The sequence below is a fragment of the Bombina bombina genome, chromosome 1 (assembly GCF_027579735.1).
Source record: "Bombina bombina isolate aBomBom1 chromosome 1, aBomBom1.pri, whole genome shotgun sequence".
NCBI classification, from domain to species: Eukaryota; Metazoa; Chordata; class Amphibia; order Anura; family Bombinatoridae; genus Bombina; species Bombina bombina.
Window position 1 is genome coordinate 1,576,405,705 of NC_069499.1, and position 26,422 is coordinate 1,576,432,126.

Consider the following 26,422-nt stretch of genomic DNA (forward strand, 5'->3'; position numbering starts at 1 on the left):
AAAACAAATTTTTATACATTCGTTCATTCAAATCGAATTTCAAATTTTTATATAACATTATAGCATTCTATTTTCGAATTTTCTTTTTCGAATTTTTCAATAAAATTCAAAAATATTTGTTTGAATAATAGAATGTTTAGCTATGTATTCATTCAATTTTGAAATATAATATTCAAATTCGAATGTGACATTTAAATTCTAAATAGATTTTCTAGTCTACAACTGTGTTTAAAAAATGTAATATTCTAATTCAAATGCTACATTCGAATTTGAATGTCACATTCAAATTCGAAACAGTATTTCTAGTCTATGTGTTTTTTAAATGTAATATTCAAATTAGAATGTGACATTCGAATGTCACAATTAAAATTCGAAATAGTTTTTCTAGTCTAATACTGTGTTTTTTAAATGTAACATTCGAATTTGAATGTCACATTTGAATTTGAATGTCACATTCAAATTCAAAATAGTATTTCTAGATTACAACTGTGTTTAATAAATGTAATATTCGAATTTGAATGCTACATTCGAATTTGAATGTAACATTCAAAATCAAAATAGTATTTCTTGTCTAATACTGTGTTTTATAAATGTAATATTCAAATTTGAATGTGACATTCGAATTCGAATGTGACATTCAAGTTCAAAATAGTATTTCTAGTCTAATACTGTGTTTTATAAATGTAATATTCTAATTAGAATGTGACATTCAAATTTGAATATGACATTCAAATTCGAAATAGTTTTTTTAATCTACAATCGTGTTTCATAAATGTAATATTCAAATTCGAATGTGACATTCGAATGTGACATTCGAATTTGAATGTGACATTCGAATTCTAATGTGACATTCAAAAACTGTAAATAACATTCGATAATAGAATTTTTAAGAATATTCGTTCTTATCAACATTCTATTATGAAAATCAAATTTCTACAATAACATTCGTTCTAACATTCAAATTCAAATATAAACACATTTGCCTATCCCTATACATTACTCATTCTAAGATAGATAAATGGAACAAAAAGGGGAATTTAAGTTAATGCATTGTATGTTGTCATGTCCTAAGGTAAGGCAATTCTGTTTTAGATTGACCTATTGGTTGAATACATTTCTCAATAAAAAATTTTTTTTATCATGCAAGCATGCAAATTTTTATATGATGATAGGTCAATAACTGGAGAAGCGCCTGATAAATACTATTATTCTGGCGGCACGTAATTTATTGCTTAAAATCTGGAAAGCTTCGGAAGCCTGTAGTATTAAGGAGTTGATTATCAAATCCAAATGCAAAACACAATTGAATGATATGATTTAAAAGTATCTTCTGAGGTTCAATTTCGCAGCTTTTTCAATAAATGAAAAATAATCATCTTATCTTGGCCTTTAATAGTACAGATTCAATTCATCGCACCTATAGTAAAGGCCCCACTTATGCACATAATGATTGGGACCTAGATATTTGAATAATAGGAGATAAAAGTAAGCTGAATTTAGGACGTAGGAAGAGTTAATAAGGAAAGAGTCGTTATTCGATCTCCGGGGTGCCGGGGAGAGAGAATATCATTAATTGTTCCCTTTCCCCTCCGCCCCCCCCCCCTTTTTTAGGTTTTGTTTTTTGTTAGTAAGTTTCAAGCTGAATTAAACTGTGTTTATTAGTAAAGTTATACATTTTTGTTGTGTCATACGCTGTGCGTGGCAGGGTATTATTGTTATTATAAAGGAAAAAAAGACGTAATGACATTTCTTTTTATGCAACAAATGCAGGCATTTTCTGTTGGTCATATAATAATACAAAAAACAAAGAGGCGCCCATGTGTGTATCGATCTTCAACAGTCAGTGGTCAAAGGACACTGGGAATGAGGGTACTCACATTTAGGAAAGCACTCACTTATGCTATTAGAGGCACACTTACAACTCTTAGCCTGTCAGCTAGCGGCATCCAGACACTCCAACTGTCCAGTAGCTGCAGCTTTCTTCCCCAAGAATCAGCTCCAATATTATCATCATGCCTGATGAAACGGCTGAGTCATACGCTGAGAAACGCGTTGTATTCTAATTGGAGACATTTATGTTAAATGTACTCCGTAACAGTTATAGAGTTAATTTGTTGAATTTTATTATGTTTTTATTCTAATAAATGTTTTTAACTGTTAACTATTGGATCTGATTCTTGGGGAAGAAAGCTGCAACAACTGGACGGTTGGAATGTCTGGATGCCAGCTAGCTGACAGGAGTCACCCCTGTCACCCCCTGATAGCGGCCCTGGTTGTCAGTGTGCCTCTACTCATTCCCAGTGTCCTTTACTGCTGACTGTTGAAGATCGATACACACATGAGCGCCTCTTTGTTTTTTGTATTATTTTAGTGCCTTTTTTTGTGAAGTTGGAGAAGATGGCAGCCTGAGAAAAGGTCTAAGGAACTGTTTCCATTTCATCTACTAGTTGGATTGTTGGAGTGCTGACCTTAACTTTTATGTGACTGGGTTCACATGGTTTATGCATATATATATATTTATTTATTTATTTATTTCTCTGTTTGTATATATATTTATATATATTTATTTATCTGTTTGTATATATATTTATATATATTTATTTATTTATTTATTTATCTGTTTGTATATATATTTATATATATTTATTTCTCTGTTTGTATATATATTTATATATATTTATTTATCTGTTTGTATATATATTTATATATATTTATTTATTTATTTATTTATTTATCTGTTTGTATATATATTTATATATATTTATTTCTCTGTTTGTATATATATTTATATATATTTATTTATCTGTTTGTATATATATTTATATATATTTATTTATTTATTTATTTATTTATTTATCTGTTTGTATATATATTTTTTCTCTGTTTGTATATATATTTATATATATTTATTTCTCTGTTTGTATATATATTTATATATATTTATTTCTCTGTTTGTATATATATTTATATATATTTATTTCTCTGTTTGTATATATATTTATATATATTTATTTCTCTGTTTGTATATATATTTATATATATTTATTTATCTGTTTGTATATATATTTATATATATTTATTTCTCTGTTTGTATATATATATTTATATATATTTATTTCTCTGTTTGTATATATATTTATATATATTTATTTCTCTGTTTGTATATATATTTATATATATTTATTTCTCTGTTTGTATATATATTTATATATATTTATTTCTCTGTTTGTATATATATTTATATATATTTATTTCTCTGTTTGTATATATATTTATATATATTTATTTCTCTGTTTGTATATATATTTATATATATTTATTTATCTGTTTGTATATATATTTATATATATTTATTTCTCTGTTTGTATATATATTTATATATATTTATTTCTCTGTTTGTATATATATTTATATATATTTATTTCTCTGTTTGTATATATATTTATATATATTTTTTTCTCTGTTTGTATATATATTTATATATATTTATTTATCTGTTTGTATATATATATATATACATTTTGATACATTTCAAATAATTTGGACAATATATATAGCGCCCCCTACGTTTTGGTATTTCTGTTGGTCATATTAGTCTGGGATACCATTGAATGTTAGTATGGTGACATTTGTATTTTCTGATGGATATACTATGATGGTACATGTATTTGTAATGATTTTGTGTTTGCATGATTGTAAAAAAATAAATTACAATATGCCTGTAAATATTTCAGTTTTATATCAATTAAAAAAAAAAAAAAACATTTGTGAGGCAAAAACTTGTAGGTCTATTTTATTTTTACCCTAATAAAAAAGCGTGTTTGTGAGGTTCCACATTTTTTGTAAACCAATAGAAACAAAATGTAACAAACCACTTTGTAAAGTTTTTTAATATTCTGTTTTTCTAAATGTTTTGGAAATCAAGATCAATGTTACCTGATGTGTCCAATGCTATTGTTATTATGTTTAGTCCTTAAAATGTTTATACCCACTGCAAGAACAAATGGTTAATATTAAAGAACTCTGAAATTCATGATCCTGCAGCCAGTTTGCAAGAAATTAGGTAGTTGATGAGGCAAAATGAAAATTTTTCCTTTCTAAATATAAAACCTATAAAATAAATATTTTTCACTGAGCACTGACACATTTGTCATAAACTAAGACAGAGGAAATAAAACAATGCTTAAGTAAAATTGCTAACTAGAACTATAGCTAGACATGAGAAGGGACCTTTTAACAAATATTGGATAAGATCCATTTCTTATCCCACACAGGAAAATTCATTATGTCAGCAGCTAGAAACACATGTTCACAGCGACAACACAATGTGACATAAATACTTAAAGGGACAATGGAATCAAGCAATGTGCTGGGAAGAGTTCAGTGTATTCAAAGAAGCTACATAAACACCGCTACAATTGAGCAGGGCTCTATCTCTCTCCCACCTGCACTGGAAGTTTGATTTCTGCTGATGCCTCTTATTTACATACATTTTCTGTAGCCAATGCTGCTGTACTCACATTTAAAGGGACAGTCTACACCAGCATTTTTATTATTTAAAAAGATAGCTAATCCCTTTATTACCCATTCCCCAGTTTTGCATAACCAACACAGTTATATTAATATACTTTTTACCTCTGTGATTACCTTGTATCTAAGCCTCTGCAGACTGCCCCCTTATTTTAGTTCTTTTGACAGACTTGCATTTTAGCCAATCAGTGCTGGCTACTAGGTAACTCCACGTGCATGATTATTATTATTATTATCGGTTATTTGTAGAGCGCCAATAGAAACAATAGAGGAAGGTCTTGCTTGCTTGTATAAAAACGGATTCTTTATTGAGCATCAAAAAGATAAAATCATCATCAGGAACAGTGAATTACAAAGTGCATAAGGGCGTAGCACCAAACGGTTGACATGTTTCGGCCTAGGCCGTAATCATAACCTGAGGTGCTACACCTTACAAGGTGTATAAAAAAGTGTATTCTAAATTCTGATTGGTTAAAACATTAGATAGCAAGAAACGCCCTCAAACGCTAATTAAAGGAGAATTAACCCCATATGCTGCTTAAGCTAGAGTATATCACCCAATAGTGTGCACAAACCGTAAGCATGGAAGCAAATTAATTGATACATTCAAGCTAAGCACAATCGCAAAAAGCATAGGTAATTAAATCATGCTAATAAATCTGTATTAATACTGCAAAGGCTAACCTGATTTGCATAACAATATGGGATTGAGTAAAGAAAATAGTAACAATAATTATAACTATAAATTATAATTAAAATAAAATTAAAAGGGGGAGCTGGCAACTAAAAAATGGGCCCACAAATTAATGAGATCATATTTGGAATTCAATCCTTGAGGTATTCTGGTTTTCAGAGTGAAAATCCAGAACACCTCCCGTTTAGCTAGCAGATTATCAATATCTCCTCTCTTAGGTACCATAACCTTTTCAATGGCTGTCCGTCTGATTAAATTCAATTCAGAATTATGTTTTGTTGCAAAATGTTGTACTAGGGGAGTGGTGGATGTCCCTCTAGATAAAGTAGACATGTGCTCTCTAATATGTGAGTTAATGTCTCTAGATGTTGAATGTTACATAATGTGCAGGTGATAAGATAAATCACTTGTGTGCAAGTGCAAGTTTTTATAGGGTATGTTTGACCACTAGACTATAGTGAATGTACGAGAAGCACATGAGCCTTAGCAGATTAATTTATTTATTGACAAACATACAGATATCGTAGTGAGGGGTATATACCCCTGGGTAAAACAGTAGAGACAAAAAAAAAAAGGAAAAAATGTGCAGAGCAACTAGTGAACGGCTTATGTATTTCGGCCTAAGCCTTACTCATAGCCAGAAAAAAAAAAACGCACGGAACTAACGTGCTTTAAAACCTTGCCCTAGCACTTATTGGCCACCAGGATACCATCCCTTCTAATGCCCCCCCAATCATTCACATAGAATCACATACACACCCAGGGGAGTGCCCGCCTACTAATAATACGTCATTACAGCGGGTACCCACCCACCCCGGAAGGAGTGTGCTAAAGGAGCCATCATCACAAATTCATGCTTTGAGCCGTTAATCACCAGTACTGTATAGTCATATAACAAGTTTGACGGATTTTTATTTAAGTGTATACTTTATTTGGTGCTTTGCTCACGGTGTAGGCATTATGTTTCTGCTGTGGATGCAAACAAGGGTGTCTGCATTATGATTTTCTATTGCAGCTCTACTGATCACCCCGCTAAGTGTTTGTCTCTTTGACATTACCATTTGTAACACGGCGGAACATTTGTGACGATGGCTCCTTTAGCACACTCCTTCCCGGGGGGGTGGGTACTCGCTGTGATGACGTATTATTAGTAGGCGGGCACTCCCCTGGGTGTGTATGTGATTCTATGTGAATGATTGGGGGGGTGTGTGGTTGTTTTCACTCACCGAATTGGCCAGCATTAGAAGGGATGGTATCCTGGCGGCCAATCAGTGCTAGGGCAAGTTTTAAAGCATGTTAGTTCCGTGCGTTTTTTTAGTCTGGCTATGAGTAAGGCTTAGGCCGAAACGCGTAAGCCGTTCACTAGTTGCTCTGCACATTTTTTCCTTTTTTTTTTGTCTCTGCTGTTTTACCCAGGGGTATATACCCCTCACTACGATATCTGTATGTTTGTCAATAAATAAATTAAAATAAATTAATCTGCTAAGGCTTGTGTGCTTTTCGTACATTCACTATAGTCTATCTATGCAACTTGGCCTGAGTGAGCACAGAGTATCTGGCAAAGGGCTGCAGGGGTGGCTGTTTCACTGGAGCGCTGTCTGGACATGAGACCGGAGTTTACCCAAACATTAGGACGGCTGGGAGCACAGGGATTCCTCTCATCCTGGCATGAATTGAGGTCTGCCCTTGGAACCTGGTATAAGGAAGAAGGTATGTGCTGAGCCGTTTTTCTCTGGTGAACTGTGTTACTTGAGACTGTATCCAGATTTGCTTGACTGAGTGTTTGTTTAGTAACCTTAAGGTCAGTTTTCCAAACATTTTGGTTAGCAGGGGGTTAGAGGAGCCCCTCTGTTTGCCCTAGCGCCCAGTTTTCAGGGAGTAAAAGATTACAGCAAATTGAGTGGTTTCTCACACTGTTTTTTCCTCTGCAGGAATAATCTACATATTAGCAGAGCTGTTATTACCACCTGAACTGTTTCTCCACCTAACATCTTTCTCTTCCTCGAGTTTCTGGATATGTTTGACCACTAACTGCCGATGAAAAAGTGTCCGTTATTTGCACATAATCACAGGGTTTGCATTTTCTGTGACCACAGCGGAACATACCCAGGTGTCTGAGCCAGGAACTTTGGGATCTAGTATCCTGTTTTAGTTGAGTGGGGGATAAGAGGGATGCCAAAGTTGGACATTTCTTGTAAGAACATCTTACACCCTCAATGACTAGATCGGTCAAATTATCATCGGCAGCTAGGAGAGGGAAATGCCTTTTAATTATTCCACATATTTAGGAAAATTGGGCACTATAGGTAGTAACAAAATGTACTCCCTTAAAATTACTGCCTCTGTCCTTAGGTTTGTCAAGTAAAAGGGTTTCCCTAGGTACTAAGGCAACTTGCTTCTTAGCTTCCTGAATGTGGCTGGGGGCATATTTCCACTCAATAAGTCTCATCTCAAGGGATCTAGCCTCCTGCGCGTAATCCTGCTGTCTACTGCAGTTCCTTTTAAGCCGGGTAAATTGGCCACTGCATAAGAAACATTCTTAGGGTGACAGCTGGAAGCGTGCAGTAAAGTATTACCCGAGATGGGTTTACGGTATACCTTGTGTCAATATGACCCTCTAAGTTACCGGACAAACATATGTCCAGACTTTGTAATTGCACTGTTACTGATAATGATTTTATCTTTTTGATGCTCAATAAAGAATCAATTTTTATACAATCAAGCAAAACCTTCCTCTATTGTTTCTGCTTTCAGTTATCCGGTCTTTGCTTTTCCTTGGAGTAAGTACCTGCACCGGGCGAAGACAGCCCTCACCCCTTCTCCCCAGCCTCTCTCACGTCAACACTGACGTCATCTGTAGATCCCAGACAGAGGGATAGACCAGAGGGCAAAGGCGGAAGCCTGCTGAGTAAGCTCTCAGCGTCGTATGGATTATGAACCACGGATCCCCTAGATGTTCTTCACCCCTCTGACGGCTGCCACAAGCTGCATTATAGGAGTTTTCACGAGAATCCAATACTTTGACACAGACTCTTCAGTATCTATACTTGGGGGTGAGTGAGCATATAGATATGACCCGGACACCAGACAGGTGTATAATATAATGGACATTACATTATTGTGTATTATTATGGATATTTTTCTTCCTTTACTTTTTTCCAATTTGTAGACCGCCAACAGATTCCTCAGCGCTATAAACATAGGCGGTATACAAGGTAACATTTATAGGGATCAAATGGATAGAGGGCCCTGCCAAGATTTGCACTGTTGTAGTCATCTCTTATGAAGGTGATCTGCAAACAGTTGGGCTCTTAGGCTTACATGCTAAGGGGGTTCAAGGGGATAGCAATGGAGGAGAGGAACTGGTATAAGGAAAGGTTAGTGTAGGTTGTATGCATCCAGGGGTCAAGTCCTACAAGAGAAAGTGTGGGAACTCACCAAGATTTCCACCCCTGTCATAATTAATATTGTATTATACACACACACACAATGTATTTATATGTATATACTCTATACACTCTGGTTAATTAAAGCAAATTAAAACCAATGAAGGGCTAAATGGTTGCCTTTGGGCCTAAGGATGGACACTCATGGTTACATTTTTACATGGCAGGGTGACATTTTTATTTGTAATTTAGGATTCAACTGATATTGAATACTGAGAAGCCATGCAAACACTTTTTAAAACACATGAAGGGGAATTTGTATATACTGTAGATGATGTTGAATAATCTAAAAAGCTAAGAGCCTTAGTAAACATTTTTTAGTTGTTACTCACTGGCTCTTAGGATGTGTAAGGCTCTGTAATGTAAACGTCTGATATCATGATCTTGATAAGGATTGTGTGTGCACTCAGCAGTAAAAAAAAACAATGATATTGGTCACAAGACATCTGAGTGTCATTTTCTATAACCATTAACACGTATACCAAGCAAGTAACACTGGCAGAGGAAGCAAGAGGCATGAAGGCACAGTAGCATTAAAAGCAAAATGGGTCACCTTTGACTTTGGGATGAAACTGGCAAGGTTGAATCTGCATCAAATACATTATCTTGCACAGGTCAGAATTCTGAATAGAATCTGGCCTGTTGAATATAAATTGATAGAAATACAGACACCAACAAAGATAAACAGACAGCACATACTATTGGTGCATATAATAAAGTAATTGGGCTTATCCTACTTCAAAAAATTTCACAAACACCTTTAATTGCAAGGACTATTTTCATTTGCATGTACACATGTATTTCCATTGAAAACCTCATTCCAGCTATCTCTGTAAAAACTAAAAGGAATTCCAATCAGAGATAAAGCAGGAAGCTGGAAGGACATGATTCTTACCTGCTTGATGAGCACATTTTTTCTTTGGAGAAACACTTTCAAATAACTAAACTAAACCAGACACACAAGGATGCCTGTTTAATGTCAAGATCTAGGGTGTCCATACTTTGTTTTTAACTCACATGGTGTATAGCCAGTTTAGCTTCAGTTTCCTCACACCCTTGTTCCTACCATCTCCTTCTTTTCCAGGGCAGACTGAGATCTCCATGCCTGACAGCATCTCCAGACTCCACCTCTATCAAAGAGTCTCACCCACTTAAGGTACAATAGTCCTATTTCTGCTAAGGGGAGCTAAATGACCCCAGAGGAAGCCACACAGAAATGTAAGCACTATGTAATCCACACAGTGTGGGGTGATCACACAGCAGGACCGCTGACAGGCTTGCATTTAGCGTATTGTAGGAAGCATAACTGCCCCTTACTAGAGGGTCTCACTATCCCTCTAACCAGACTGTGCTACAGCTCCTCCCAACAGCAGCAGCAGTGTTTACTGAAGCTTGTCTGTTCTCTGTCCAGGGGGAACTTAGTTCCTCCTGCAAAAATAGTACTGGAACTTCGTTCCCATGCGTTCCAGCTGGACTGAATGCATCTATGAGTCTTTAGGGAGCGCTTGAAGCTTTCAAAACTAGGGGAGGGTCTTTTGGAGTGAGGCAAAGAGTTCCACAAGATGGTAGCCAGTCTGGAGAAGTCCTGTAAATGAGAATATGAGGAGGTAACAAGAGAGGAGGAGAGGAGGAGATTGTGAGCAGAGTGAAGGGGATGGGAGGGAGAGTATCTGGAGACAAGGTCTGAGATATAGGGGGGAGCAGTGCTGTTGAGGGCTTTGTGTGAGTGAGAATTTTGTGTTTAATCCTGGAGGCAAGAGGAAGCCAGTGAAGGGATTGGCAGAGAGGTGCAGCAGATGAAGAGCGACATGTAAGGAAGATGAGCCTGGCAGAGGCATTCATTATGGATTGTAAAGTAGCTAGGCGACAGCTGGAGAGACCAGAGAGGACTGAGTTGCAGTAATCGAGGTGGGAAAGAATGAAAGAATGGATTACAATCTTGGTTGTGTCTTGTGTAAGGAAATTTCTAATTTTAGAGATGTTTTTAAGGTGGAAGCGGCAGGATTTACCCAAGGACTAAATGTGAGGAGTGAAAGAAAAATCTGTGTCAAAGGTGACCCCAAGACATCGGGGTAATGATGGAGTTGTCGACAGTTATAGAGAGATGGGTTGGAGATTTTGGAAGAAGGGGAGAGGAAATAAGGAGCTCAGTTTTGGAGAGATTTAGCTAAAGGTAGTGAGAGGACATCCAGGAAGAGATGTGAGAAACACAGTTAGTGACACGGGTTAGCAAGGAAGGATAGGTCTGGTGCAGAGAGGTAGATTTGGGTGTCATCAGCATACAAATGATATTGAAACCCCTGGGGACTTTATTAAGGAACCTAATGAGGACGTGTAGATTAAGAAGAGAAGGGGGCCGAGGACAAAGCCTTGCAGTACCACAGCATAAAGTGGTAATGGGGCAGAGAAAGCTCTAGAGAAGGCTACACTAAAGGTACGGTTTGAAAGGTAGGAAGAGAACTATGAGAGGGCTGTGTCACAAATGCCAAAAGATTGGAGGGTTTGGAGCAAAAGAGGGTGGTCAACAGTCTCAAAGGCTGCAGACAGATTGAGGAGGATAAAGCAGAGAGAAGTGGCCTTTGGATTTTGCTGTAAGTAGGTCGTTGGTAACCTTAACGATTGCTGTCTCTGTGGAGTGATGGGGCGAAATACAGATTGCAGTGGATCAAGGAAATGGGATAGGCGTGCATATACTAGCTTTTCAAGAAGCTTTGAGGCAAGAGGGAGGAGGGAAATAGGGCGGTAGTTAGATTGGGAGGTTGGATCGAGAGAAGGTTTTTTTGAGGATAGGTGTTACCAGTGCATGTTTTAGAGATGTGCATGAGCACAATGTTATCTATATGGCAGTGACACACATGAACTAACACCCTCTAGTTGGGAAAAACTGTCAAAATGCATTCAGATAAGAGGCTGCCTTCAAGGGCTAAGAAATTAGCATATGACCTACCTAGGTTTAGCTTTCAACTAAGAATACCAAGAGAACAAAGCAAATTTGATGATAAAAGTAAATTGAAAAGTTGTTTAAAATTGCATGCCCTATCTGAATCATTATTTTTGTTTGACTAGACTGTCCCTTTAAAGTTTAGGTGGCATTTTCAAAACACAAAGACAAAAGCCGCTATTTTAAATGACAAAAAAGGTAAAGGAATCATTGGAACACATTAAAGCAACTCAAGAATCTGGGACCGATGGACCGATTTACCATTTGTCGGACGGACATGATCCTCTGTAGCGGATCATTTTCACCCGATATCGATAAATGCTGACAGCTTACGCTGTCGGCATTTATCATTGCACAAGCAGTTTTGGTGAACTGCTTGTGCAATGCCACCCCCTGCAGATTTGCGGCAAATCGGCCACTAGCAGGGGTGTAAATCAACCCAATTGTATCCGATTGGGCTGATTGCTGTCCGCCGCCTCAGAGGTGGGGACGAGTTAAGGAGCAGTGGCAGAAACTGCTGCATTCGCAGCATAATAAATTGGCCCCATTGTGCTGGCTGGATCTAAGAATAAAATCGTTGCCCCTCAACTCTCTGCACCCAGAGTCAGCTTTCTCAGAGATTAAAGTTTAGAAGATTCAAAATTCAGCTGAGAACACCAAGATTGGCATCATATTAGAGAAAAACGCCATTATCTAGAATATGCTCTGCCTTTATAATGCCCCTGTAATGTGCTGCCAGGTCCGTTGGTTCTATCTGGTCCAACTCTGCAATAAAGGGACGCTAAACACTAAATATATTTCATGCACCTCCCTCTAATCATATGGAACTTAAAGGGACGCTAAACACTAAATATATTTCATGCACCTCCCTCTAATCATATGGAACTTAAAGGGACACTGAACCCAATTTTTTTCTTTCATGATTCAGAAAGAGAATACAAATTAAAACAACAATCCAATTTACTTCTATTATTTATTTTGCTTCATTTTTTAGATATCCTTAGTTGAAAAATAAGCAATGCACATGGGTGAGCAAATCACATGAGGCTTCTAAGTGCAGCAACCAATCAGCAGCTACTGAGCCTATCTAGATATGCTTTTCAGCAAAGAATATCAAGAGAATAAAACAAATTAGATAATAGAAGTAAATTAGAAAGTTGTTTAAAATTGCATTCTCTTTCTATATCATGAAAGAAAAAAAAAATGGGTTTCATGTCCCTTTAAAGGGACATTATACACTCATTTTCATATAACTGCATGTAATAGACACTACTATAAAGAATAAGATGCACAGATACTGATATAAAAATCCAGTATAAAATGGTTTAAAAACTTACTTAGAAGCTGTCAGTTTAGCTCTGTTGAAAAGGTAGTTGGAAAGCCCACTGCAAGTGGGAAATATCAGACACTCCCCCCTCCCCCTTCGTTTGCATATGAAAAGACCCTTTACACAAGCAGGAGCAAGCTGGAGAAGGTAGCTGACGGTATTCAAATAAAACTTTGGGGCTTGGTTAGGAGTCTGAAAATCAGAGTAATGTTATGTAAAAATCAGCAAAACTATACATTTTTTTAAAAAACAAAATCGTTATGGGCTATATAAATAGATCATCTGCAAAACATTTATGCAAAGAAAAAATGAGTGTATAATGTCCCTTTAAGTTACACTGCAGGTATCTGCACATGTGCAAACACATCAGCCCTGAAATGTAGTGAAAGCTTATATGCTTATAAAACGTATTTAGTTTTTAATGTCATTTTCAATAGAACATTTTACAATACACTGTCCCTTTAAGAGTTGTTAAGAGTTTCTTCTTTTTGTCTAACACTTCCCAGTTCCTGTCACTGGCACCTGTAAATGGTCACAAATGTCACACACTCAGGCCTCACTTCCATTGAGTCGTTAAAAATGGAGCCGTAAGCTACCGAAGCGGCCGACAGCTAAAAGTAATTTACGGCTCCATTTTAGTACCAGGTTTCCATTGAAATATTTTGCGGATAGCGTGCAGTCGCTCTTTTCGTGTAGCTGTAAGTCAACGTTGTGTTAACGCTTCCATCTGATGTCGGATTTCTTGAAAATCAGTTAGTTGCTAAGGTAACCCGACCTTACGCTATAGAATTTACGTTTAACGTCCGTGCTCCTTACCGGTGATCACCTCTCAAGAAAAATAAAGATACACTTATCCATATTTTTAATAATCAAATACTATTTTTTAATATAATTATATTTACCACTTCATAAATATAAGTAATATGTATTGCTGCCCTAGGCATAGGTCTAGTTTGCATTCTGTAGATATGTTCTTGCATATATTATTATATTTAAAAATATACTGCTATTTCTATTAGAATATAAGTTCAACTATTTCTATACATGAGACAACAATAAATATTACTTATAACAATTTATTTCTACATTAAAACACTTGCATTATTTGCAAGTTTTATAATTTCAATAGAAAATAGGTCTCAAAAAGCACAATTTTCCTCTTTTACACCTAGTTGAGCTGGGTGTAATATTTCTCAATGTATCGACAGCCTCCGACAGTATATTAACGGTTTGCGCTTTCATTGGAAACCTGGTATAATTTATCGATTAACGGCTTCTATTACTTTCTATGGGACGCGAAGATTTTTTCGGCAGCCAGAATCCAGCTGCCAATATTGAGGTATAACGCGCCATTGGAAACAGTCGTTAAACGATATTGCTTTCGACAGCATATTTAACGGTTTGCGAGTGCACGCAAACTGAATTACGACTCAATGGAAGCGAGGCCTCAGTTCCCAATGTTAGATGCTTCATTAATGCTAATCTGATTAATACAAGGTGAGGTTAGGGTTAAATCTATCCTCTTGCTGCTATGTAGGATGGGCTTTTTTATATACCAGACTCTGGCACCCTCTAGTGTTCCTGTGTTTTTTTATATTGCTTCAGTTTTTGTTCCAAATTCTGGTCAAGAAGCAAAGTAATAAAATTCAGAGTAATTCAAAGTAATCTCATAAGTGATATAGTCATTTGTATGTTGTCCTGTACAATGGAAACAGATAGCATATAGTTTAATGAATAGATCTTTATTCTGCATCCATTGCAAACAAGAACGCATATTCACATTACCCGTAGAACTAAATGGAGAAAACAACATAGCATATTCTCATTAGCGAATGTGAAATATTTACAGTAAATACACAGTTAAAACCTTTATTAAATATGAATATTGCATAAATATGCTTTTTCATGTTTTCATCTACTTAATGGCAAAGGACTATAATGCATATATATATATATATATATATATATATATATATATATATATATATATATATATATATATATATATATATATATATATATGTGTGTGTGTGTGTGTGTGTGTGTGTGTATGTGTGTGTGTGTGTGTGTGTGTGTGTATGTGTGTGTGTGTGTGTGTGTGTGTATGTGTGTATGTGTATGTGTGTGTGTGTGTGTACATATATATTTATGTATTTACATGTGTAAATATGGATTTACAGATATATATACACATATAAATACATATGTAACTATATATATATATTCAGTATTTATATACAGTATACATATATATCCATCTTTAGACATGTATATGTATGTATCTCTATATTAAAGGGACACTAAACCCAAATTGTTTCTTCGTGATTCAGATAGAGCATGTCATTTTAAGCAACTTTCTAATTTACTCCTATTATCAAATTTTCTTAATTCTCTAGGTATCTTTATTTGAAATGCGAGAATGTAAGTTTAGATGCCGGCCCATTTTTGGTGAACAACCTGGGTTGTTCTTGCTAATTGGTGAATACATTCACCCACCAATAAACAAGTGCTTTCCATGGTCTGAACCAAAAAATAGCTTAGATGCCTTCTATTTCAAATAAAGAAAGCAAGAGAACGAAGAAAATTTGATAATAGGAGTAAATTAGAAAGTTGCTTAAAATTGCATGCTCTATCTTAATCACAAAAGAAAAAAAATTGGGTTCAGTGTCCCTTTAATGAATCAGATAGAGCTTGCAATTTTTTAGCAATTTTCTAATTGACTCCTCATTGATTTTTCTTTGTTCTTTTGCTATCTTTATTTAAAAGGAAAGCTTAGGAGCAGGTCCATTTTTGGTTCAGAACCTGGTTTACACTTGCTTATTGGTGGCTAAATGTAGTGATATGGGAGAGAACATGTTTGAAACTTAGGTTACATTCTGACTGATCTAGGTATGAGTCAGTCTGTCTCCTTGTTATTTAGTCTATTCACTTAATAGTAACCAGCATAGAAGTTTTATGACATCAGGCTAAGATAAACCTTCCTGCAGAGGCCCCTCCTACTTGTAGGGCTGTGACAGAAAGTAAAGAACACTGCACAAAAGTAGGGAAAAAATAATTAAAAGGTAAAATCCATTTTAATAGATGAATAATACATACTGCAATAGTGTAAGACACAGCTTAGTGCTTTTATTATTACAGCAATGAAACAGACTGTTTAACATCCCTTTAATTCAGACAGCAGCACATTTAAGAGAAAAACAAAACAATCAAAAACCACAAACAAAACAGCTGAGCTGGATACAGTGTATGTTGTTTTCTGATGAGCTAAAGTGTATTACATTTACAGGTGGTGTCTGCCCTCTACAGGGGGAATTTGTTATCCCAAAGCTTGAATCCCAAATTGTTTTACTTACTGAGCACCAGTTTTACATCATTCAGTAGTGATCAACCCTACACTTGATTCTGGTGTCAGACAATAAGTAGTTAAAGTGACAGTAGATCCTAGAGTTTGTGAAACTCTAGGATTTACCATTGAAACAAATAAAGGAGACTTTCAGTCATGAAGTATAAAATGCCTCATGCTGAAAGTTCCTTTATTTGTCTGAAGCGTTCGCCGCGCTGAGCTCCTCAGGCCGCCCATGTTTCCAACTCTTAGCCAGGCCGCCTATGTTTCCAACTCTTAGCCAATAGCCGTGCAGGCTGTTAGATACTTTGTAGACACAAATATGTTACACTAAATCAGATATTTCTCATAATAATATGAATCAAATGAATGACATAGCCTGACCTAAGTTTCACCCTCAAGAAGAAGAAAAAGGGACTTTAAACATTGTTTTTTCCCTTAAACTTTACTGTGTCCAAAGGTTTGTTACTAAAACTGTTATTAACAGAAACTGCACAAGACAATGAAGGACAAACAATCATAGATAATAAATATACCTCTCTAAGACTTGGGTAAAGAAGTCTACTGCACACCTGAGGAAATAGCATTGTGTTCTAGATACTTGTTTGTGAGAGATGTACAAAAACCCCAACATGTATTTGGAGAGCACACACATTTATTTGCAAGGACTGCCTAAATGTGCCATTCTGTCATGTGCCGTTATGAGTGGCTCGGTAATAACTTGCAAGTTATTTCCACCGCTCACCTTTAATAGCGCTGCTATTACAGGTTTGTTAGCAATATGGCAGAGTTGAGCTCCATACCGCACACAAATACCAGCACTGCTTTGAGCTGCTTTGACGTGCTCGTGCACGATTTCCCCATAGACATCAATGGGGAGAGCCAGCTAAAAAAACACCTAACACCTGCAATGATGGAGCGTAAAGCTCCGTAACGCAGCCCCATTAATGTCTATGGGGAAAGAAAATGTATGTTTAAACCTAACACCCTAACATAAACCCTGAGTCTAAACACCCCTAATCTGCCACCCCGACATCGCCGACACCTACATTACACTTCGTAACCTCTAATCTGCCGCCCCTGACATCGCTGATACCTACATTACACTTATTAACCCCTAATCTGCCGCCCCCAATGTCTCCGCCACCTACCTACACTTATTAACCCCTAATCTGCCGCCCCCAATGCCGCTGCCACCTACATAAATTTATTAACCCCTAATCCGCCGCCCCCAACGCCGCCACTGCCACTATACTAAAGTTATTAACCCCTAAACATCTTGCTTCCCACATCACTAACACTAAATAAATATATTAACCCCTAAACCTAACCCAAACCCTAAGTCTAACCCTAACGTAACTCTAACCCTAACACCCCTAACTTTAATTAAAATAAATCTAAATAAAGCCTACTATTAATAACTGAATAATTCCTATTTAAAACTAAATACTTGCCTGTAAAATAAACCTAAGCTAGTGTGACAGGGTGAGAGAAGGAGTGTATGTTAGCAGGAGATTGGAAAGGTCACTTTTTCCCCTCTAACAAAATGTTAATTTGTTACTAGCTCACCACAGCTGATTCTGGTTAAATCATTTGGATCCTTTATGCCCCCACTCTTTTCGGGAGTGAGCATGGACAACAAATCCAGATCCTTAACCCCAAAGTTAAGGACCGTATTGCCCACCATCTTTCGGCGGAACTCACTATCGTATGTCCGCCACATTCCTTCGCCAAATCTATTATGGATTTGTTCAATGATCTCCGTGTATTTTATAACGTCCCCTGCCGCCTCTGGCCTCTGCTCTATGTAGCATGATGAGAACACCCAGAAGCAACGCCTCCACTCATCAAACGTGTCTGGCTGCTGGAATTTTTTGGGGCCCGTACCGTCCTCGCTTCTCTCCTTCTCTCTCTGGGCCTCTAATGACAGTTCAAAAATATTCACATATTTGTGATCTCTAATTTTTTTAACTGTCTTGGCCTTCAGGTGAGCGTGAAGGCAGTGGATTTTACAGGGGTAGGAGTCTCCCTGTAGAGCCACCTGCCTGGCGCTGGCTATGCTCCCCTGTTGCGGCACTTCGCCTACTACACCTGGGGGAATACTGGCTCCAGCTAGCCCTACGCCCTATTCCACTGCCGCCCATGACTGCTCAAGTAGGCCTACACTCCTACCCTGTTCTTGCTCCGCCACTAACAGCTTAAGCATTCTGAACATGCGCCTGTGCCCCTTACTATTCAGACCCAGCTTCCTACCCCCATCTGAATCAGAATCTGAGCTGGAGCCTGCGCTAAGTGTGTGCGACAACGACAATTGGTTCTCCGAAGTAGAGGGTGCCACAGTTGCTGCCGCTGCTCCTGAGGGTCCTTCTCCAGCTTGCCGATTTGCTGCCTGTTCCACCACACTGGCCATCCCTGCTGACAAAGAAGCTGGTCCAGTGCCCTGTAAGGGAGAGAGAAAGGAGAGGGGAGTACCCAGGCTGACCATTGCTGAACTCCCACTGTGCCCAACCATTGGGGTAGACACCCTCTGAGGCGCAGCATCAACCACACCACTAACATCTCCCAAATTGCTAGCATTCTCCCACTGAGGTGCATTCACACTATTAGCATCCCTGCTATGCCCTTCAGATGCCCCTTGTGTAACCACACCACTCATGCTTGCCATCTGCGCTTCCGATACTAATAGGTCCCTGGGAGCCTCATGCACATCCTGATAGCCTGCACCAAACTGCCCCCTATGGTCCCCTTGCAGGTTAATACCCCTCGTACTGATTGACCTGGTCCCCCTGAAGCACCCTCTAGTGATGGTACGCCCCCTGCTCATCCATGTCACTCTTGCACCCCTCACACTTTTGCAGAGCGTTGCGCAGCGGAGCTGGCCAGCCCAGGTACTCCCCACTCACCTCTGGTAAGTACCCGGCTTGGCCTCTTCCTCAGCCTCCCACGCCCTGCTGCCGCTCCGGACGCTCCTGGCCTGTGCGCGTCACTCCCGGAAGTGACGTCACACGCTACATACGTCGGAGGCGCCGGACCGGAAGTGGGCGTTGCACGCGGTAGGCCGCAATTGGAGCCAGCTCCTGTGTTAGGAGAGGCCGACTGAGCCACCAATGATGCCCTCGCTCCCGGCGCTAGGCCGCTCATGGAGCTAGGCCCGGCCGTGACAGGGCCCCCCTGAGCCACTACTGAGACTCCGGACCCTGGCATAACCGGGTCTAAGGCCGGGTTTGTATGAGCCTTACCCCCCGGCGGCAAGGCCGCCGCCGGGAGTACCGCAGCCGTCAAGGCCTGAAATAGGCCCACTACAGCCGCCGCGGCCTCCGGTGTCATACCGGAGGCCGTAAGAGCCCCAACACCGGCCTCCAAGGCCTGCACTAGATTAGGTGCTATTAGTCCCCCTGTTGCGCCCTCCTTGCCCGGAGCCATGCCAGTAGCAGACCCAGAGGGCCCAGCAACAGCCGGGGAAGCAGGTGGTGGTGGGCCAGGGGGTATAGCACTAGGGTGGTGGAGCGCAATGGGGGTCATTAGTGGTAGACGTTGTGGGCCTAGGGCCCAGGACTGAAGCTACAGGCCTGTTTTTTCGAGGTGTAGGGGGGATCACATCCTCAATCTCTTCCTCCTGTCTTCTAGGTGTTGTCCTGCGTGTGGTCACCCCTGCCATGTCCCTGAATCACTGAGGCAAAGCCGAAATCCTCTTGGATCTAGACATCACTGCAAAGTTGATCACAGGAAACTTTCTCCTTGAAAATCTCAGGCAGAAGAGGCAGGAATATTCCAGAACCTTCCTTATAACCTGGTAAGACTGGGACCTCCCCTAACTTTGCAACATTGTTGCTACTTACACTACACTGGGATTTTCACTACCCTGTCATGCTCAGGCCCTTAACTCCATTACAGGAGACTTTGCTACCTTACATTCCCCTTGTTAAGCTGTTTGGTGATGCAATTTTACTGCAGCAGTTGCATTATTTTTTTAAACAGTTGTCCACCAATCAACTCTGTCCATGGTTTTAGGTGAAGTAAAACAGCTACAGACTAGTTATCAAGCTCTGCTGAAATGCATCTGCTCTCTGATGGTTAGCTCCTCGCCTCTCTCTTGTGCAAGTAACGGTAGATGCCTATCAGCAGATCACAACTCTAGGTTAGAGGGGTGGATATTTTATAAAATCATAATAAAATAATCAAATCAATTAAGTTTATATAATGTTGCCATGGACCATGTTATAAACAACAGAACATTAAACTGTCCTAAAAATGTTTCTTGATATTTTGGGACTACTCACTGAAAACTTGGGCTGCCCGGGTAAAACTAGCTCATACCAGTTTCTTGCCCATGCTCAGTAGATGACTTTTGCTGCAAAAAATGGTAGCTCCCTTATCTTACAAAATGTAGCCACCAATCAGCAAGTCACCGCTATCCAGGGTGCTGAACCAAAAATGGTCCAGCTTGTAAACTTTACATTCCTGCTTTTTCAAATAAAGATCCAAAGAGAACTAAAAAAAATTGATAAGATTAGTAAATTTGAAAGTTGCTTAAAATTGCATACTCTGAGTCATGTAAGAAACAATTAAGGTTCAGTATCTCTTTAATTTGGGACAGTCCTGTGTCAAAGTGATCACAATCCAAAATTATGATAGATCAACACATTTGGGTGCAAAATCTGCTTTGCTTGTTAACAACAGCTAATGAGACTTGATAAACACCTATTCTGTCCTTTTTTTACTTTGTGCAAGTATTCCAAGTAATTTGTGATTGGAATATTGTTATACACATAGGAAAATCCTGACCCCCATTAAAATATTAATAACAATAATTATATATATATGTATATATATATATATATATATATATATAATTAGTGCTGCTGCTGGCATGTAGCACTAGCTACTATTTAAACTTTCTTAAGTTTAAACAGCTGTTCTGAATGTGTTTGCAATAGGAAATAGCCAACAAATGTATATTAGTTAAGTAATTCTAAACAAATATTAAATAAATCTTTATTTTTGTGATGAATAATTTGACCATAACTATTTTTTGTCAGCGCACAAGCCACTTATACAATGGTCTATGTGCACTGAGGCTCCATTCATTCATTTCTTCTATAGCTCTTCTGTACTGAACTTTCCTGTCATTTACATATTTAAATGTATTAATTGACCAGTTACATTTTATCTCGCACAGCAAACAAGAACCATTAGAAATAGGAGAAAACAAGAACTACATTGCTTGTGTTTTGTTAAAGGGACGTAATACCCACAAGTACTTGAAAGTGACGCAGCATAGCTATTAAAAGCTAACTAGAGAATATCACCTGAGCATCTCTATTTGAAATTGATATTTTACCTCAAAATGTCTTCAGCTTACAATAGTAAATAGTTATAAAGATCCAAAGAGAACTAAAAAAAATTGATAAGATTAGTAAATTTGAAAGTTGCTTAAAATTGCATACTCTGAGTCATGTAAGAAACAATTAAGGTTCAGTATCTCTTTAATTTGGGACAGTCCTGTGTCAAAGTGATCACAATCCAAAATTATGATAGATCAACACATTTGGGTGCAAAATCTGCTTTGCTTGTTAACAACAGCTAATGAGACTTGATAAACACCTATTCTGTCCTTTTTTTACTTTGTGCAAGTATTCCAAGTAATTTGTGATTGGAATATTGTTATACACATAGGAAAATCCTGACCCCCATTAAAATATTAATAACAATAATTATATATATATGTATATATATATATATATATATATATATATATAATTAGTGCTGCTGCTGGCATGTAGCACTAGCTACTATTTAAACTTTCTTAAGTTTAAACAGCTGTTCTGAATGTGTTTGCAATAGGAAATAGCCAACAAATGTATATTAGTTAAGTAATTCTAAACAAATATTAAATAAATCTTTATTTTTGTGATGAATAATTTGACCAAAACTATTTTTTGTCAGCGCACAAGCCACTTATACAATGGTCTATGTGCACTGAGGCTCCATTCATTCATTTCTTCTATAGCTCTTCTGTACTGAACTTTCCTGTCATTTACATATTTAAATGTATTAATTGACCAGTTACATTTTATCTCGCACAGCAAACAAGAACCATTAGAAATAGGAGAAAACAAGAACTACATTGCTTGTGTTTTGTTAAAGGGACGTAATACCCACAAGTACTTGAAAGTGACGCAGCATAGCTATTAAAAGCTAACTAGAGAATATCACCTGAGCATCTCTATTTGAAATTGATATTTTACCTCAAAATGTCTTCAGCTTACAATAGTAAATAGTTATCCTTCAGCTACTGTCAGCTGCATGGTGGGAAAAAAAACAAAAACAGCCAATCAGCTTTATCAGTGATGTTTTCACACTTTGCTGTACTGAGATCTCATGAGATTTCAGAGTAAACTTCCTCATACTGAGGAGGGAAGTAAAGTGACTTTGTCTGCACGTGCCAGATGCACGCTCCCTTGCAAGTCCCGTGACTAGCATCCTGATTGGCTGCTTAAATTCCCTTTGCAGTAGGAAGTTGCTACTGAGGAAATTGTGAGGTAAAATATCTTCCTTTTTTACATAGAGATGTTCAGGTGATATTTTCTTGTCAGCTTTTTACAGTTATACTGCATCAGTTTCAAGTGCTTCAACATGTAAGTATTATATTGCTTTAATATTTGTATGATTTTAAAGGGATAGGAAAGTCAAAATTAAATTCGCAAGAATCAGAAAGAACATGTAATTTTCATACACTTTAAAAATCACTTCTATTTTTAAATGTGCGTGGTTCTCTTAATATCCATTGTTGAAAATAAATATGCACATATACTACATTAGTGGGATCTAGCTGTTGATTGGTGCCTGCATACATTTGTCTCTTGTGATTGGCTAACTAGATGTGTTCAGCTAGCTGCCAGAAGTGCAAAGCTGCTCCTTCAGCAAAGGATAACAAGATAATGAAACATAAATGATAGTTTTGTTGGTGTTCTAGATTTATTGCACAATTTTTTATAAATACTAAGATTAACCCTTTCAGTGCTAACGACGGCTCTGAGCCGTCACTGAACTTCCCACTCAGATGCTACCGATGGCTCAGAGCCATCGCTAGCACTCTCCCACCTTGAGGGAGATCTGGGGGCTCCCATCCGCTCCTACCCTGGCGGTTCGGCCTGTATAGTGACAGGCATCCCCGGGGCTTCACGTTATGCGTGGTGACGTCACTGCGCAACTTTATTTAAACTTAACAATGTTAAGTATAGGAAAAGGGGGCATGCTGCTTAGAAGCCTGTATCTCAGGCATCTTAGCAGCTAAAGACCCCTAAGACCCACTGTTGAAAAAGGTTGTTTCCAACAGTGTAAGTCTTGGGTTTCTGGAAAAAGAAAAAAACAGAATTTATGTTTACCTGATAAATTTCTTTCTCCAACGGTGTGTCCGGTCCACGGCGTCATCCTTACTTGTGGGATATTCTCTTCCCCAACAGGAAATGGCAAAGAGCCCAGCAAAGCTGGTCACATGATCCCTCCTAGGCTCCGCCTACCCCAGTCATTCGACCGACGTTAAGGAGGAATATTTGCATAGGAGAAACCATATGGTACCGTGGTGACTGTAGTTAAAGAAAATAAAATATCAGACCTGATTAAAAAAACCAGGGCGGGCCGTGGACCGGACACACCGTTGGAGAAAGAAATTTATCAGGTAAACATAAATTCTGTTTTCTCCAACATAGGTGTGTCCGGTCCACGGCGTCATCCTTACTTGTGGGAACCAATACCAAAGCTTTAGGACACGGATGAAGGGAGGGAGCAAATCAGGTCACCTAAATGGAAGGCACCACGGCTTGCAAAACCTTTCTCCCAAAAATAGCCTCAGAAGAAGCAAAAGTATCAAACTTGTAAAATTTGGTAAAAGTGTGCAGTGAAGACCAAGTCGCTGCCCTACATATCTGATCAACAGAAGCCTCGTTCTTGAAGGCCCATGTGGAAGCCACAGCCCTAGTGGAATGAGCTGTGATTCTTTCGGGAGGCTGCCGTCCGGCAGTCTCGTAAGCCAATCTGATGATGCTTTTAATCCAAAAAGAGAGAGAGGTAGAAGTTGCTTTTTGACCTCTCCTTTTACCTGAATAAACAACAAACAAGGAAGATGTTTGTCTAAAATCCTTTGTAGCATCTAAATAGAATTTTAGAGCGCGAACAACATCCAAATTCTGCAACAAACGTTCCTTCTTTGAAACTGGTTTTGGACACAGAGAAGGTACGATAATCTCCTGGTTAATGTTTTTGTTAGAAACAACTTTTGGAAGAAAACCAGGTTTAGTACGTAAAACCACCTTATCTGCATGGAACACCAGATAAGGAGGAGAACACTGCAGAGCAGATAATTCTGAGACTCTTCTAGCAGAAGAAATCGCAACTAAAAACAAAACTTTCCAAGATAATAACTTAATATCAACGGAATGTAAGGGTTCAAACGGAACCCCCTGAAGAACTGAAAGAACTAAATTGAGACTCCAAGGAGGAGTCAAAGGTTTGTAAACAGGCTTGATTCTAACCAGAGCCTGAACAAAGGCTTGAACATCTGGCACAGCTGCCAGCTTTTTGTGAAGTAATACCGACAAGGCAGAAATCTGTCCCTTCAGGGAACTTGCAGATAATCCTTTTTCCAATCCTTCTTGAAGGAAGGATAGAATCCTAGGAATCTTAACCTTGTCCCAAGGGAATCCTTTAGATTCACACCAACAGATATATTTTTTCCAAATTTTGTGGTAAATCTTTCTAGTCACAGGCTTTCTGGCCTGAACAAGAGTATCGATCACAGAATCTGAGAATCCTCGCTTCGATAAAATCAAGCGTTCAATCTCCAAGCAGTCAGCTGGAGTGAAACCAGATTCGGATGTTCGAACGGACCCTGAACAAGAAGGTCTCGTCTCAAAGGTAGCTTCCAAGGTGGAGCCGATGACATATTCACCAGATCTGCATACCAAGTCCTGCGTGGCCACGCAGGAGCTATCAAGATCACCGACGCCCTCTCCTGCTTGATCCTGGCTATCAGCCTGGGGATGAGAGGAAATGGCGGGAACACATAAGCTAGTTTGAAGGTCCAAGGTGCTACTAGTGCATCCACTAGAGCCGCCTTGGGATCCCTGGATCTGGCCCCGTAGCAAGGAACTTTGAAGTTCTGACGAGAGGCCATCAGATCCATGTCTGGAATGCCCCACAGGTGAGTGACTCGGGCAAAGATTTCCGGATGGAGTTCCCACTCCCCCGGATGCAATGTCTGACGACTCAGAAAATCCGCTTCCCAATTTTCCACTCCTGGGATGTGGATAGCAGACAGGTGGCAGGAGTGAGACTCCGCCCAAAGAATAATTTTGGTTACTTCTTCCATCGCTAGGGAACTCCTTGTTCCCCCCTGATGGTTGATGTACGCAACAGTCGTCATGTTGTCTGATTGAAACCGTATGAACCTGGTCCTCGCAAGCTGGGGCCAGGCCTGGAGCGCATTGAATATCGCTCTCAGTTCCAGAATATTTATCGGTAGAAGAGATTCTTCCCGAGACCAAAGACCCTGAGCTTTCAGGGATCCCCAGACCGCGCCCCAGCCTATCAGACTGGCGTCGGTCGTGACAATGACCCACTCTGGTCTGTGGAACATCATCCCTTGAGACAGATTGTCCAGGGACAGCCACCAACGGAGTGAGTCTCTGGTCCTCTGATTTACTTGTATCTTCGGAGACAAGTCTGTATAGTCCCCATTCCACTGACTGAGCATGCACAGTTGTAATGGTCTTAGATGAATGCGCGCAAAAGGAACTATGTCCATCGCCGCCACCATCAACCCGATCACTTCCATGCACTGAGCTATGGAAGGAAGAGGAACGGAATGAAGTATCCGACAAGAGTCCAGAAGCTTTGTTTTTCTGGCCTCTGTTAGAAAGATCCTCATTTCTAAGGAGTCTATAATTGTTCCCAAGAAGGGAACCCTTGTTGACGGGGATAGAGAACTCTTTTCCACGTTCACTTTCCAGCCGTGAGATCTGAGAAAGGCCAGGACAATGTCCGTGTGAGCCTTTGCTTGAGGAAGGGACGACGCTTGAATCAGAATGTCGTCCAGGTAAGGTACTACTGCAATGCCCCTTGGTCTTAGCACCGCTAGAAG